Source organism: Anser brachyrhynchus (genome assembly GCF_964034855.1).
Source record: "Anser brachyrhynchus genome assembly, chromosome: 3".
Lineage (NCBI taxonomy): Eukaryota > Metazoa > Chordata > Aves > Anseriformes > Anatidae > Anser > Anser brachyrhynchus.
Window position 1 is genome coordinate 117,062,009 of NC_137696.1, and position 18,137 is coordinate 117,080,145.

Genomic DNA, 18,137 nt, shown 5'->3' on the forward strand with positions numbered 1-18,137 from the left:
AAGTGACAGCTAGTTGTTTAGTGTGATTATTTTATTTATTTATTTATTTTTGCACAAAACATACCAGCATACCAGGCAACATACAGCCAACACACACACTGCTAGTCTTCGCTATATGATTTCACTCCACTTTGGATTGTGTGGGAGCTCACTCTTTCATTTTAGAAGTCTAGAGAAAAATGTATGCCTTTGGAGGTTTATAAAGAGGGTTCTTGTTGCTTAAGGTTAAGTATCTAAATTAGGTGTCCAAAATCCTACTTATCTAGCAGCCTACTGACAGCCGACTTACAGCAGTAGGATAGGGATTGAGGGAAAAGAACTAAATCCTACTAGAAAATATCATTTTTTTCCCCCAGAAATCTTGTATTTTATGAACACTTCAGACAAAGTTTGGCTTCTAACTAAGCTCACTTTCACATTCATGTCAAAAAATCAAACCAGTCAAAAAATAAATGGGGAGTCAAAGCTGAAAGTAGATCACGTTCTTCTGGAGAAAGAATGAGGATCGTGGTCTTGCAGAAGACAACTGTGGATTCTAGACATTTTTCTGTGCATGCCTGTGACATTACAATATGCACTCAGTTTACTTCTGCTGACCTCTGCATTGCTAAAAGGAGAAATGACGCCCATCGATTCAACCCACTCATTTCTGCTTCTTTTCAGCATCAATTCTTCAGTGAATTATTTCCTTCTGCTACAGCAGCTCTTTCAGACTGTCATGGTTTTGTTTTTGTTGGGCTTTTTCTTTTTTTAAGTCTCTTTTCTGAGGCCCATTGTTTTATGCCATTTTAATCTTTGCTTTGTTCCCTTGTGATAGGCATTAAAACTGCAATGCATTTAGCAAAGTTAGTTACATTCATTCTGCCCTTTCACTTTTTAAAAAGACAGTTTTTATGAACATAAAAAACTTTTATGAACTTTATGAAAAAAAAAAAGAAAAAAAAAGGGGAAAGAAAACCAACTACCCAACCACTACAACTTGGTGATTTGGTGTCATACTTACAATCTCCTACATTCCTACATTCTGTCTGAATATGCTGAAACCTGATAGCACTAGCTTCAACATCATGAAAACCTCTATGAGTTTTTCTCTAAAGCCATAATTTGATCTGAAATCAGCTCCAAAAGGATAATTGATTGCGAGACTATATGCTTGGTTGAAAATAGTTTTTAATCTATATTACAATAATACTTCCAAGTTGCATATATTACAAGAAGAAACAATATGAAGGCCATTACTGAGACTGTGACATGAACAGAGAGCCTAGTACAGCCTAGTACATAAATTATTTAATTATAAGAAAAGAATGGCAATAATCTATCTTTTCTCTGAAATGAGGACAAGAAAACAAGAAAGCCATGGCTGGCAAGTGTAAGTGACACAGTTTAGGTTTTCAAAAGACACTTGAGGAAAGAGGGCTGGTGCAAAACGGCTGTCCCGGTGTGATTAGAGAGGCTAGGTCCTTCTGTTCTGTGTGTGCAGCTGAGCACTCATTGCACTGGCTTGTTGGTTTGGCCTTCAGAAGGTTCTGATCATTTGTTCTCTTTAGACACAAAATCTTTTCTTTTTTTTCTTTTTTTTTTCTTTTTTTTTTTTTAAACAAAAGACATTTGAAAGGGTTTTTAATTGACTGCCCAGCATCATTGTTCATTTCTGAAAACTGAGCTTCACTTTTTTGCTTGGTCCATTTGAATTTTCTTGAAGTGAGTGACTTCGATGTGAAAAATTGTGGCCCCTCTACAATAACTGCAGTCCTATTGAGCAAATGGTGTCTCATAGAAATTTACGTTGTAAAAGGACTAACAAGAAAAAAAAAAACAAACATTGAATGCTGCTTTCCACCAACTTGTCTTTTAAATTACCCCATATGCGGAAACAAATGGTGGTAGTTCTACGGTAGTTTCTATATTATGGTAAAAATAATATATAAAGTATAAATCAGTTTTCCCGCATTAGTTTCTCAAATTTTAACTTGCATTTTGGACATTTTATCTTAGAATAGGTGGATCTTCCATGCTAGAAAATAAGACTGTGTCAGCTTTCTAAGCACAGAAACAATTCCAGTTAGTGAGCTGGGCTGTTATTTGATTATTAAACTTTACTTGTTCCACAGAATGGCCATCTTAGTTACCAGGTTATGAGCCCCTTCTCAATTCAAAAATTCAGTAGTCTTCCTAGACATATGTGATCTGGACATAAAGGTGGTATAACTAGGATACAAATATGAATATGCCCCTTTACAGAGATGCTTTGGAATTTTCACATGGGAAAGAGTGTGCATATAGAGCAAGACTGCTTCTGGGTTCATTTTCTCTGGTTGTTCATCTCTCTCAGTAACATAATCTCTAGTTTTAGCCAGGAGATGGCTTTAAATACCATCTTGGTGTGATCTCATATGAAATGGTCCTTACATATTGAAGAAACATCAGCACAAGCTGTTGCTAATTTTGTTAATAATTAATTGTGCAGCATGGATTTGTTGACGTGACATGGATAGGGGTCAACTAAATAGATTTTTCTTGGGTTAATAGAAGTTTTCCATCTCCTCTATTTCTGGTGCTTAAAATTTTCTTTGCCAACCTTAAGTTCAAGAATCAGTGCATAAAATCCTCATGAACAGGCAGCCATCCTTTAACCAAGGCTGCCACCATCCTTTGTATTCTTCTGCTGTGAAGCTTTCCTTATTGGTAGGAGGCCTGTGAAATGCTTGGGAACAATTTTATGAATAAAAGTATTTCAAGTGCTAAAACTCATTTTGTATAAATTAAAATAATGTCTTTTGGACTTTCCATAAAACACTATATGCTCTACTCATCCCTGGAGTGGATTTCTTTTACTATTATTACTGTGATGACACATAATTAAGTCAGATTACATTTTTATAGAGAACGGAGAATAGCTAAGACACAGTTTTAAATTATTCATCAATAAGTTTCACAAAAAAAGCAAAAAGATAAGAATTTAAAATGTACTCTCTGTTGTGTTTTTTTTTTCTTCTTTTTTTTTTCTTCCTAAAACTAGATAATTTTATAATGGTATATTGAACAAATAAGTCTCTCTCTTCCCCCCATGAGAGAACAAGAGACTTCATTTAACGCCACATGTGTTATTGTGCTTATCTGCTGATTACCATATTACTTTGATTTGTATGGTAGATTGTAAACTCTTGTAGGATTATGGAAAGATTTCTTTCCCCAGGCTGAAGCAGTGAGATTTTCAGCATCATGAAGCCAGAGATGAGTAGGAAAGAAGCAGATTGGTTATTACGTCTCTATGTATTTTTTACCCACTGGTTCATCTCATTTTTATCACTGCAAAGTCAGCATGAAAGCTGACTAAGTTAATACACCTCCACAACATTGTCACACCACTAAGTTTTAATGCCTTTCCATATCCTCAATATGCTTAGTGAAAATGTGAATTGCTGAAATGGGGTAGCTGTAAGGAAGGGCAGGAGTCAATAGGCTGTGATTCAACTGGTTAAAATACTCCTTTTGATTTCAAATTGGTACTATATGATGAAGGAAAAGGCTGATTTTCTAAACATCAGGACTTCTTTTTGTATGATTCTTTTTGACTTTGGATTGGTTCATCCAACTACAAGACAATTTACTTGGCATATTAAGCTAAGATTTAAAGAAAAAAAAAAAAAAAGGAAATTTAGAAATGAGTGTGTGTGTCCTATAAAGCTAAAATTGCTAAAATTCCAAAACAACACCTGGAATCCTGAATGTACTTTTTGTCAGCTGTGTCCAAGACTAATAGAAGTTATCAAGGAAAGCATAATGGTAGGTGAAAAGATGAAAGCAAAGTGTAGGGACAGCTTTGCAGTTTTCACTTCACAAAAAGATTGTCAGTACAGACAGAGGGGCTCTTGTTAGGACTTGTACAGTTCATCACATTTATAAATTATTTGGAATAACAGATGAATAATGAGGTGACTAACTTTGCTGATACTACAGAATTCTTCAAGGTGACAAAACTGACAACAAAAGTGTAAGCAGATGTTGTGATTTTGAGTAATTGGAGATAAAATGAGAGACAAAATTCAGTGCTGATAAATGAAAAGTAATAGATGCAAGGAAGCACAGTCCTAACAATTTGTACACTGCCATAGATTCATAAATGAGATATTGCTATTTTGGAAAGACATCTTAGAGTTGTAGTTATCTCTTTAAAAGGTGCTCAGTGAAAGGTGAAGACAGTATGAACAACAAAGAAAGCATCAAAAACAGAATGGTAGACATAATTTTTCCTCTGTATAAAGCCAGGATCACCTCGTGTCCTGAATACTCTATGCAGTTTTGTCCATCCTTTTCCAACAGAAAAAAATGTTGAAACAGAGAAGATCAACAAAGATCAAAGGCATTATGAAGACACTTTTGTGAAGATCAGTTAGGCTAGGATTATGGATCTTTTGGGAAAAAAAAAATGACTAAGGAACAAAATTATATATTATATAAGATAATAAATAGCACAGAGAAGATGAACTGCTTTGTTTACTGTTGACCATGTTTGAAGAAATAGGGACCATCTGATGAAATTGTCATGCTACTAGTCTAAGGTAAATGTAAGGAAGTGCTTTTCTCACACGTTTCAGCTTTGGAACTCACTGTCAGATTTTTGTAGTGCCCAAAGAATAAATTAGATTTTAAAAAAGTCAGGAAAGTTAGCTAGAAGAAAAGACCATTATTATCCTCTATAGTACTAAGATGTATATATTTTTATTCATATATAGGAGGAATATTTCTTATGCTTCTTCTTTAAACAGCAATAAAAGATGACTTCCACAATACTGGAGCTTGTTTGCTGAATCTGATGTACTTAGTTTTATCCACTGTGACATTTCCATTGTTACAGAAATGAACCCAGTCCACGGAAGGTCTACTATGACATTCAAAGGGAATTCTCATAAAATAAGAAAAAAGACTCTTGCAATAAACCTCATTTAAAATAAGAAGGGAAATGACCCCAATATTTGTGAATTAATCAGAGGATAAACACTTGGAAAGGAAAAGCTGTTTTTCATATAGGACAATTGAGATGTGTTCTGGGGTGTCTTGAAGAAATAGTTTTGTATGGGATCACTTATGCCAGATTTGCATCCAAACACTGCATCTTATCTGGTGTTAAAGCTGTCCAGAAGCATGGAATAATCCAGCTGTGAGCATCTATTTGCCTTTTTCCTTCTATATCTGCAGTTAATTATTGGCAATTAAAATATTTGTGGAGATATTTTAAAAGTAGATGTGAACAATTATACCAGTTAGGAACAGATCAGTACAGACCCTTACCTGGTTGGCTCGATGGAGATAAATGTTACTTAAAAGAGCTTTCAGTCCACCCACCAGTGAGAAACAGAGCAGTAAGGCTGATAGCTGCTTGTTAAGTTGTAGCAGGTGGAAAGACTGAAAATAATTTTAAATTACTTCCCTTCTCCCTCTTCATGTGGGGATAACTGTGGAACCGTTGGAGCAACAAAAAAGGTTTTTTCTTGTCTTGAGAAGTGTAAAGGTACCCAAAGGTGTTAGATATGAAATACAGGAGTGTTGCCAGAACACTGTACAAATTGTTGAAATGAAAAGTTGGAGAGGTGTTTAAAGATGCATCTGAGGGAGGTGAGGGCTTAAGAGAGACATAGTTATTTTGTTCTGTCATTTTGGCCTCAGCCTGAATCCTGCATGCAACATCAGGTTGTCTTTCCTTAGGACTGAGCCTGGAATACAAGGATGAGACAACCTGGCATGCCCTGAGGTGGCCTGGAGCACTGACCTTCTTCCCAAGGACTGCCAGAGCTACTGTGCTGAAGTTCAAACTTTTTATGGACTTGTGATTTTCCTGTGTTACTGCCAGCAATCTTAAGCACTCTGGATATTCTGGCTGCAAGTCAAGCTGTCTGTGTAAATGTAAGTAACGTCTCTGCCCAAGTATTCCTTACCCCACAGGGTTAAAATAATAAGTGTATCAAAATTGGAGGTGTTCTGGTACCATGGTAATAGAGTCATGTCAAATATGGAACCATGTAAAGTGTAAAATTTTTTAGATGTATAGAGCTAAGTCAAGCTGAAACATACAAATGCAAATTGTGATCTGAACTCTCTCCCAGGAGCAAGAGCTTTGGGTCAGATGTTACTGTTCAAGACTGTTTCCAAGTGAGGGACTGTGCCTTTTTATAACACAAGCCTTGTTACACTTTGATTTCTTCCTCTTCCCTCGTCTGAATTATGCTACTTTTGTTGATACGAATTCATGGCCACTAGCCAATGACCATAAAAGCCTTTCTACACCACATATTGACTTGAAAGACTTAGGTCCCCAGAATAAAAGGGTGACACTTTATCCACTCAGCCAGACCAGACCCTTGATTTTACATTGCTGTTTTCTCTCTGAGTTTCAGAAGACCTTTTAATATTTCAGAACCATACCAGCACTTTCATAAACTTTCCAAAGGGTGAACAGTAGTAGTTGTATTCCAGCTGCTGCTGAATCTGCTGTGTTTGTTCAGCCCTGAAATGATCTTTTAAGATGTGAAAATAAAATGTTTCACTAGTACTGAGCCATAAACACAAAACTGACCGGGGATGCTATCCACCCAACAAAAAACTACCTCTTATGTATTAGAATATTTTTTTCCAGCTTTCTGCATGTAGACCTGATTATGATTTTATGATTTAACCTGATTCTTTTTCTTTCCTTTTTTTTTTTTTTTCGTCTCCCAGCAGAGCAGGTAAAATAATATTCATAAAATGACTTTTAATTTTTTTTGAGAAGATAGTGGCTATTACTTTGCCCTTAAACACACTATGAATCTATTGCAAAGATTTATAGGAAACAAAGACAATCTTTTTCTCATAGAAAGCAAGCAAGCCATATTTACTTGTTACAGAAATATTCCTCTGAATGATCTAAGTATTTTGACTCTAGTCACAGAGCTGGTTAAATCTAAGATTGCAAGCTGATCTTCTGATTACTATTGTACATTTTTCCTCATTTTACATTATTTATTTGACTGTGTGAAATAAATTTCTTCTACGTATGCTGTACTACTTTCATATTTTCTTCATAATGCAAACAAATGAGGTGTCAGTACAGGGGACTCTCAAACTCAAGTCCTTACACACGTTTAATGCTAATAGCACTCCATATCAACAATATGAGCTCTTAGCAGAAATCATACAACTCCAAAAATATTTTTTCGCTCTCTTTCCCTTTACCAAGCAATTAGGAGGAGAGGAAAACAAACAAACAAACAAAAACTCACACCACAACAGAACAAAACCAATAAAAGCAGAAATGAAGAAGACTGAGGAACTCTACATGTTCTTTGCCTCAGTCTTCACTTCCAGTCAGGCTTCCCATGTCTCTCATTTCCCTGAACCCATAGATGAGGGCTGGGGGAGCAAAGTCCCTCCCACTGTAAGCAAAGAGGAGGTTCAAGATCATTTAATGAAACAGATCAGGTGCAAGTCTATGGGGCCTGATGATATGCCTCCCAGGGGCCTGAAGGAACTGGCTGATGGAGTTGCCAAGCCTCCATCATATTTGAAAAGTCCTGGCAGTCAGGCAAAGTCCCTGGTGACTGGAAAAAGGGAAACATCACCCCCGTTTTTTAAAAGGGTAGAAAGGAAGACCCAGGGAACAACAGGCCATTGAGCCTCACCTCTGTGCCTGTCAAGACCATGGAACAAATCCTCCTGCAAGCAATGAAGGACAAGGAGGTGATCCATAAGAGCCAGCATGGCTTCACCAAGAGTAAATCATGCCTGACCAATCTGGTGTCCTACTACGATGGAGTGACTGCATCAGTTGGCAAGGGAAGACCCACTGATGTCATCTGCTTGGACTTCTGTAAGGCCTTTGCAATGGTCCCACATGACATCCTGATCTCCAAATTGGAGAGAGATGGATTTGATGGGTGGACTATTCAATGGGTAAAGAACTGGTTGGATGGCCACAAAGTGGTGATAAACAGCTCTATGTTGAGGTGGAGGCTGGTGATGACTGGTGTGTCTCAGGGTCTGTCTCGGGACCAGTACTGTTTTATATCCTTATCAATGACATAGGCAGTGGGATTGAGCACACCCTCAGCAAGTTTGCAGATGACACCAAGCTGAGTGGTGCAGTTAATCCAACAGAGGGAAAGGGATGCCATCCAAAGGGACCTGGAAAAGCTTGAGAAGTGGACTCATGCGAACGTAATGAGATTCAACAAGGCCAAATGCAAGGTGCTACACCAGGGTCAGAGCAATCCCAGACAGGAGTACAGACTGGGAGAAGAACTCATTGTAAGCAACCCTGTGGAAAAGGACTTGGGGGTTCTGGTGGACAAAAAGCTCAACATGAGCCAGCAGTGTGCACTTGCAGCCCAGAAGGCCAACTGCATCCTGGGCTGCATCAGCAGAAGTACACACTTGAAGTACTGTGTCCAGGTCTGGGGCCCCCAGCACAAGAAAGATGTCAATTTGTTAGAGCAGGTCCAGAGGAGGGCTACAAAGAGGATCAGAGGACTGGAGCACCTCTGCTTTCTTCAGAAAGGCTGTGAGAGCAGGAGCTGTTCAGCTTGAAGAAGAGAGGGTTCTGGGGAGACCTGATTGTAACCTTTCAATACTTCAAGGGTGCTTATAAAAATGATGGAGAATGACTTTTTACACAGGCAGATAGTGATGTCTTTAAACTAAAAGATTGGAGATTTAGATTAGATGTTAAGAGGGAGTTCTTCACTCACTGGAACAGGTTGCCCAGAGAGGTTTTGGTTGCCCCATCCCTGTGGGTGTTCAAGGTCAGGTTGGATGGGACCCTGGGCAATCTGATCTAGTGCATGGCATCCCTGCCTATGGCAGGGGGTTGGATCTGAATGATCTTTAAGGTCCCTTCCAACCCAAGGTCTTCTATGGTATGATTCTATGAAAACTTTTTTCTATATACTAAATGCCCAACTCAAGCAACTATGGACAAAATATCAGGCTCTAATAGGTAAGACTTTGAAATACAGCTGAGATTGTCTTTCCTTGTCATGTCGTCCTCTCACAGCCTTCTAGGTTCCTGTCTAGGTGGGCCTTATGTCTGAATTTTAAAATTCTACATCAGAGCCCAAAATTGAGCTATGGGTGAAATAAAACTTGGAGGGATGTCAGGCTCAGCTGGGTAGGTCAAACCGTACGTGGCATCGTTATGTACTGTTTGTCAAAGTGAACAAGGTGAAATAAGATTTAGAAAGTGGAATGGATCAAAATGAAGACTCTGAGAGAGGACTAGGATAGGTGTTGTGGTGATGTATTGGGAGGAATGAATGTATTTGGGGTTCATGTGAGGAAGTTGGGACAAGGTAAATGAGAAGGGTTGAAAGAAATAGTTTTAAGTGTGTTGATAAAGAAAAGGATGCTTGGGCTGGGAGGATTATGGATCTCCAGGGTCCTAAAGGCTTTGGGACAGGAAGGCTTGAGAGGTATTCTGAGGTGGTTGCAGAATAGATAGGTAAAAAGAAGTTAATTTTACACTTCAGACAGCAGAAAGAAAGATCGTGTAAAAGCCCAGAATACTTAGTGACCAATTACCTCCTGTATACATTCACACAACTCTGCTCAGGTACCTGTTCTGTTTGCCCCTCCAAAAAATAGCAACACGGGCTTTACAGTTAAGTAGGTACTATCCTTTAGGCTGTTTAACGCAAGTATAGACTTGTAAAATACATAGTGCTCATGTTTCAAGTCTGGATACTATCCATGCTGCCAAATTCTCTGGCAATTCAAAACGATGTAGACATGTGAAAATTACCTTGACCAAAGTCAGAAGTGCCTCTAAACAGATTTAAAGCCTGAATAGAATTGATGTTTAAAACCTAGTGACCCAGGCCATGCTCTCTCAGCTTAGTACATTAATATAGCTGTAGACCGTAGAAAACTTGTATCTTTAATTTTTGTCAGAAATCCATATTCTACCAGGACTTTAATGTTGTCTGAATGTTCTTAGTTTAGATGTAAAACCTCTTCTGGAGGCTTTGGCAATGTTTCTAAAAGTCTGTCTTACTATCACTTATTACTATCCCTGTCACTTATTTTGTATTGAGTGGGTATAAATCCTATTCTGGGTTCCACAGCAAGCTCATAGGTCAAAATTGTGTTTAAAATGTGCTGAAGTGTTAACTGGTCCTATCATGCCTTCTGTCAACATTTAAGAAGTTGCTCAGGTCTTGACTTCTGTGGGAGTACTGAAAAAATCATCTTGAATAGCTCTTCTCTTATCAAAGATCTCCCCTTGTTGGCAAATGGCACCATAACCCAAGAGAAATGTGTGACAGACGTGTTATTTCTGTGGGGATTATCTGAGTCTTCAGAGTCAGTAGCAATTCTAAATATTGTATGTAGTAGCTTAATTTATTGCTGGAACTAATTCTGTGCCAGAGAAAGCAAGCTTTATTTATTTATTTATTTATTTTATTTATTTATTTATTTATTTATTTCTCCAGAGCTTTCTGGAATTAACATATGTTTACCTTGAATGGTAGAAAAGTTTCATATCTATAGATGCAGAAAGAAATTTTGTCCATCACAGCATGTCAAGGAATCATAGAATCATAGAATGGCCTGGATTGAAAAGGACCTTAAAGATCATCTAGTTTCAATCCCCCCTGCTCTGGGCAGAGTTGCCAACCACTAGAGCAGGCTGCCCAGAGCCACAGCCAGCCTGGATAGGAAGAAGAGCACTATTAGGTGTGGCTTTATTTATATGCTTGTTGGGAAGATTGTATTGCAGGTTTGAAAGCTGTTTTTACTGCAAGAAGCAAAGCATAGTGGTACATGCATGGTTTTGATGTCATTCATATTTCATTTGATTATAGTTACCTCACCTGTTCTTTTTAATGACCAGTTCATGGTGGGAGCCCACCCAAGCAATTAGTCTTAATAGACTATAGAAAAACACAGAAGGCATCAATACTTTCTGATTTTTTCATGTGACTGTTTTCCAGTGGTTTGAAAGGTCTTCTTCTCATTTCCATACACCTCCATGTCCAAATGCAATTACATAAAATAGGTCTGGAAGCAGTCATAGTCTTATCCTGATAACATCAGCTCAGCATTTGCCAAGTACAAGTTAGGCAGCGATAGACACTAAAGAAATTCTGTTCCACTTCCCCAGTAATATCAATCTGTGTTCCCCAGTAATACCAATCTGTGTGAGGTATCCTCCTATGACCAAGTCATATTTGGTAGCTGTTCAGCATTGCCTTCCCTTTGTATTTTGAGTTGTCATTCACATCTGCTGCATCACACACAGAAGGAACACTAGATGAGATGATTTACTAATGGCGTGAGCAGTGACGTTGTGTTGTCCTTTATCCCTTTATCCAGTTAAGCTTTGCCTGATCCATACCTGCCTGTGTAGTACTTTCTGAGACAAAATTGAATACATGACAATGGACAGTTTCTGAGCCCTGTGTGATCTAGAACATACTGCCCCGCAGGGCTGTCCAATCCACACTGTTGTACAGGTAATTTGACCATTCTCCAACCAAGAGCTTTTAATGGCAATTTTCCAAAGAATCAATTCAGAGTATCTAATATTAGACAAAGATGCTGCTGTATGTGGATAAGATATGATAGGACATGTGTGCAGGGAAGGTTCATTACTGTTAATAGAGTTTCCCTGAAAAGTCTGTGATCAGGAATCTCCATTGAAATGCATGTCATAGCCACAACTTCCAAAGTGCAAGAAAGTTGTGTTAGTCTGTATTCCTGTCCCTCAGCATGCTCAAGGGGACATCTTACTGATCAAATCCTTTCCATGGATCCATTTGACTTGCCAGTTTTCTCTGAAGATGATGGACAGCATCTGGTGGAGGATATACACAACCCAGACACCTTAATGTTTCTTCCTATACAAACAATCAACCTGAGTGGCTTCTGCTCTTACCAAGAACAAAAGTAGGAGTGGATAGGTGGCAGCTCCATCTGGAGGCTCACAGACCTGCTTTCCCAGTAGCTGTATCTGTTGTTGGTAGAAAAATCTGTTTTAGCAATCTGGTTGTCTTAGTGAGACAGAGATTCTACTGAGATCTATTTCATTATGAAGAGGGATAAAAGTTCACTTAGTATCAGAGGAATGCTGGAGTTATGTTCTTAGACCATTATTTTAAAAGTATTTGAACACCTGAAGACAATGATGGGTGTGAGGGTAGGTTTTAAAGAGCTCCTGCAGATACCTTAAATAGTGTTCCAAAGTCCTTTTTTAGGAGTATTATGTGAAGTTCATCACTGGATATTCAAGCTTATCTTCTGTATTCATTATCTATTATTGTCCATAGATATTCCTGATGATTTTGAACCAGTAGGAGAAACATACTTGACAAAACCAAAGAAAAATCTTCGAAGGAAAAGCTCTGTCCTGACTGTTTTTCTGTTATAAAGAAATTTCGTATAAACTTCACAGTGAAGCTCTTGGAAATCCTACTGAGAGACTGGAAATCATCTCCTAATGGAGCTTACAAAAGAACAGATACTACAGGGATTTTATTTTCTGGTGATGAATAAGAGGTGAGGAATCTTAAAACACCAGTAGTACATTTTCTAGCAGATGCAGTAAAAGAAAGGCAGTTACCAGAAAGTGTTACGATTCTGCTGTATATTCGATCTTTTATTAGCCTATAACACTCAGGACAGCATGTTAATTAGTGCTTCGTCTCAGAGGGTACTGGTTAAACCTAAAAACCTACAGGAAACTGTTATATTTAGATGCATTGATAGCTTCTGTAAAAAGAAAAAAAAATCCCCCAAATACAGATGAACATTATCGCATGTTTTCTTAGAGATTTGTCGGCAAAGTTAGCTTTCATGCTAGCCAGCTGGGGTCTTGGGTTTCTATATGAAAAGAATAGCTCAGCTATGTCTTGAGGCTAATACTGAAAAGGTCATGAGATTCTTTTTCATGAAAGGAATGAAAGTAAGCTGAAAAGTACAGGAAAACATAATGTTCACGATAAATGATAGATCTGATTTAGTTCTATGCATTTCTCTGTGTATAGAAAATGACATTGAAATACATTTGTATTTAGATTTAGGGAGCAACTTACTTTCTGCCTGTTCACCAGTTTATTATTTATTTCTAATCCTTATTATTTTAAAATGCCATAGTGCCCAAAATATGCTAGACCATTTCTAAACACAATCACATAATGGATTTTTTCTATGATGAGCAAAGCAGTCATTTGAAGTTCATTCACTGAGACCCTTTGGCCTTTAGAGCATTTAGTGAAGGGTTTGTTTTGTTTATTTTACAGTTCAGTGGAATGGAAAACAATTTTTCTTAAGCGTTACTGGAGGCCATCAAACAGCAAGAAGGAATAATTTGTCTGCTGCTGCATGTTCAGCGGAATTTAAAGGTATCTATAAAAAAACCCAGGTGTAGTGATAAACCTAGATTCCCCCCCCCCTTTTTTTTTTTGAAAAAGTGTAATTATACTCATCAGACATAATGATCTGTTATTTTCCCCATCCTGCTGTTGCTCAGAGTGTAATGAGAAAAGTTTGCCAATGCTGGGTGGGTTTTATTATTCCCCATTTCTTCCTGTTTTTTCTTACCAAAAAGAAAATAGAAAACCACACTCAAACACAAAATAAAATAAAAACAAATTAAATTGTTTACTTATTCACGAAGTGTGATTTGGATGTGCAGTTCACACACGGAAATAAAGTAATTGAAAATATACTTTTCTCTGCCTGTTGCCATAGAACTATTTAGATTCAGCTTTTGATTACTTGGAGAGGCGATAGGAGGTCCTGTTTTTCATTCCTTGCTTTTGTGTTTTTCAAAAACTAATTTTCATAAGACATTACAAATATTATTAAGTGGAGGCAGGAAACAGATAAATAAAGCTGCTTTGAACAATAATGAAGCAAACTGAGAAATCAAGTGATTGATGATACAGTCATTAATTCATGCAAGTTGAAAACCTGGAGCCTAAACTGCTGTTGAAGTCAACAGCAAAAGTTTACATTCACAGCAACTGAGAGTCACAGCTTCTTCTTAGGAAGACACTATGGTGAAGTTATTCTGACTTTACAACCATGTAGCCACAAGCTGCATCTAAATTCAAGTTGCATTAAAAATAACAGTCTTCAGAATCTCTTCATAAAGGTGAACTCTCGTCTGTCTCTGATACAATGCATAGAAGTAAAAGGTATTTGACCTTTAAGGAGGTTTGGAAAAGAATTTTGGAAAACATCAAAGCTCATTTTCAAGTTGAGTTTGGCTCATAAACAATGCAGTCCTACTGAATATTGTTAGGACTCAATATTCAGGTATCCCTTTTAGATGTGAATGACTCAGACAAAGTGAATTAGGATCTAAGACCCCTTTACTAGCTAATAATATGCAGACGTCAAAGAAGGGCAGCTTGGTGCTTATCCTGAATGTTCGGATAGACCAAGATCCTGACAAGCTGAACAGCTGACATTCTTTGGAAAACAGTGATATTCTTCTTCATTATATTAGGCATGAAATAGTTTCTCTGAAGGCAAACCAGTAGATTGGAACCCACTTCACTCTTTCCAGAAGGGTATCTTAACCATGCCAGTGTCGAGTAAGTCTGCTGGGACTGCCAGCCATGTTTATCCCCTCCTAACACCTTGTCAGAACTGGAAAGCTTCAATGTCAAGCTTCCTCTTGTTTGCACACCTCAGCCTCAAAACTCTCTTTTCTGCCTAATCATTGGTACAACTCCCCCAGGCACATTTTACAAACTGCACCCCTCAGGATTTTATTGCCCACTCTTAAATTCTTACTGAATTTTTAGTGAGTTGTGTATTAGAAAGGCTCTGTGTTTTGACCCAGGTTTTATTCAAAACCTCTTGCCTACTAATGTGCTTCATAGTTCATGACACTTGCCAGCAGTCTGGGGCAATGTTGATCTTGAAAGGCTCCACTGACAAAGCTACTACAGAGTGACTAGGACCAGAATTTACTTCATTTTAATTTTTATTTTTTAAGATAAAGGCAAATATAAACATCGCTACTGTGGGTGTTACATTTTAGATGACATTGGCTGTCTTTTGATTAGAGACAGTAAATTTTGTCTAGTGGAAGATTTCAAGACATGGATAGAAATGTAATAAACATTCAGTTACTCGTAATAGTTAAATGCCTTGAACATGTATTTGCAACATTGGAAAAAGCAAAACTCAAAACACCCAGTTCATTTCTGCTATAATACACGTAGTGTTTTTCCATTTGTTTATTTTTGTGTTGAAGTCAGGTGCTTTTAACAATGCATAAAGTGACATTTTCAGGCTCTGGATCTCATTCCCTGCAGCATTAACTGTCTGTGACTATTCAAAGGTGACTTTGTATAGGCTGAGGTTAGCTTTCTACTACTCTCTAGCCTAATATTTCCTATTTAATAGCATCATTTTCTTTCCCTTGGATTCTTATTTTCTATTTTAAATGGTTATAATGCCTTTTATTTTCTCTTTTCTGAGCTTGGACTGGAGTTAACTAGAGTTTTCTGGTGCTTCTAGAGCTCTTTAACAGATCAGTTAGACACCTGGCCTTCATGTTGGAAGGTCATTCTCAGTGAGACTAATCTAGCCTCCTTTAAGGTACCTATAATGGAATAGTCAAACTTCAAAGTGCCACTGTAGAGTCTCTCCATAGCTAATGAGAGACATAAGCATCTCCAAAGGGCAATTCACGTAACCTGTCACATGCATCTATCTCTGAATGAAAACAATTGTCTTCTGGAGGTGCCAGTTTCACTCTACTGACAACATAGACTTATGCTACCAACTTTGGTACCAATGACAGGGCAGATGAATTTTACTCAATGTGTCTAGGATATCATAATATATATTATATATATATATTACTGTCCATCTGAAAAATATGGCTTTAACTCATTTGGTATTCGTGCACATTCTTATTGCCTTTATAATATTATTTTATAAGTGAAGGCTAAAGTAAGTACTCAGCTGTGTTTTCTGCTTCCTTAGGAAGTGGAAAACATTATTTTTAAGCACTTATTTGAATAAATGAAATTTCAAGGTGAGTGATACCATGTTATATCTTAAGTTAGAAAACATTAGCAAAGGCATGATTTTTAGTAGACGATAGACGAGAGCTTTATTTCATGGGCTTTAGTTCAATTTCTGATTGATGATTTTTTTCTTCCCCTCTCCACAGTCTTACTATATTTTTAAAATGTGTTAAAATTAAGTAAAAGCTTGCTTCTGAGTAGGTCCAACCAGACACTCTTGGGAGACTTGCTGGAAGGCTAAGTGATCTAAACCCCAAAATATGCAAAGTTCAATATATTTACCTGAAAGTGTCATGACTGACATTGCAAAACAGAGTGAGGCAAAGAGCTGATACTGAGGTCAGCATGCAGTTTATATTCCTCTGAGGAAATGAAAGGGATAAGAGAGTTCAGAGGTTTCTGATTTCTTCCCCACAGGCTTTGCTGCCAAATGGGAAGAACATTATGTAAATATGTGCTACAACAATGATTCCTGTGACATAGTTTCCCTTCCCTTCCCTTCCCTTCCCTTCCCTTCCCTTCCCTTCCCTTCCCTTCCCTTCCCTTCCCTTCCCTTCCCTTCCCTTCCCTTCCCTTCCCTTCCCTTCCCTTCCCTTCCCTTCCCTTCCCTTCCCTTCCCTTCCCTTCCCTTCCCTTCCCTTCCCTTCCCTTCCCTTCCCTTCCCTTCCCTTCCCTTCCCTTCCCTTCCCTTCCCTTCCCTTCCCTTCCCTTCCCTTCCCTTCCCTTCCCTTCCCTTCCCTTCCCTTCCCTTCCCTTCCCTTCCCTTCCCTTCCCTTCCCTTCCCTTCCCTTCCCTTCCCTTCCCTTCCCTTCCCTTCCCTTCCCTTCCCTTCCCTTCCCTTCCCTTCCCTTCCCTTCCCTTCCCTTCCCTTCCCTTCCCTTCCCTTGAGATGAATGTGTATTACTGTCTTCACTCTTGCTAGCCCTAACATCCCTTATCTTTGCATTCATGCTGCATGAAGGATGACCATAGGATTTCCCTGCCTCTTTACCTTCTCCCTATAGAAGAAAATGCATGAAAAGACCAGATGTATTAATAGCAAAGATACCTAAAGGAAGAAACTGAAACCAGGAGGATAAATAAAGCAGCAAAACTAAACACTTTCAGCTAACAAGGTAATGAAGGATCTTTCAGACACTTTAAACATAGATTGATGGTACAGCAATGATAATATCATATAGCATCTTTCATCCTTAAAATACTCTGGGTATCCAGAACATCAGTACAAAGAATTGCTTTGTCTAAGACTAACATAAAATCACCCATGGGGTTACATCTGGCAGCTACTGCATAGGGAATGGTAGTGCTGAAAACATGAGGTGTGGGGAGGTACAAATTATGATCATTAAATTTAAGAGTTCACAGGACATTAACCCTACTTAAACCTGGTTGAAAGATCAGGCCTCATTGTGTTCAGAGGTAAAGTACCTGTTTTCCAAGATAGCTAGTGCTAGTAACCAGGTCTGGTGTATATAAAGGAGGGATGTGCTAACAAGGGGGAATTCACTCCTATTTGCATCACATTTGCCAGAGTTTTCACTGCAAAGGCAAAAGTCCAGAATGTCAGCAGGAAAGGTAATGGAAAGCAGCTCTGACCTCTTTCATTACAGTATAGATGGAATCACACTGATGTATATTTATCCCAGGTTAAATATGCATCCAGTTGTTTTCACTCCTCCTGTGCCAGCTCATGTATGAACTGAAGAAACTTTACTGAAATCTTAAGTTTTATTGAGTGATGTGCTTCTTAGCATTTCTCTGCTGGCAAAGAATACATATTGACCAAATAATATTTTTACAATTTTGCTAGAGACATTTTATCAGTGTACATTTTTGTGAAACTGACTTTTAAAATGCCACATGAAAATGTGTGCAGAAAAGTGATACTCATTTAGGGACTGTTTGAAGGTCTGCAATATTTTTTTCTTTTTTTTTTTTTTTTTTTTTTGTAAAAATGGTATAGGTTATTGATTATGGCCAGGATGAATCTAAAAATGGCAATGCCTACTACAATGGGAAAGACCTGAATAAAATGAATGTTGAAAAGTGGTTTTAAAATGCTTGTTTATAGTATATTCTTTATGTGCTGGAAGTATCTGTAACACATGATCT

General features: G+C 38.0%; 1 protein-coding gene across 1 annotated transcript in view; it reads left to right on the top strand.

The window, feature by feature from the left end:
- The window catches only part of TDRD15 (tudor domain containing 15), a 125,566-nt gene extending 107,429 nt beyond the window's left edge, over positions 1-18,137 (top strand). Inside the window, exons 19-22 of the transcript XR_013948615.1 lie at positions 5,710-5,907; positions 12,303-12,531; positions 13,275-13,376; positions 16,987-18,137. The gene's annotated coding sequence lies outside the window, so the exon portion shown is untranslated. The remainder of the gene's footprint in view (positions 1-5,709; positions 5,908-12,302; positions 12,532-13,274; positions 13,377-16,986) is intronic.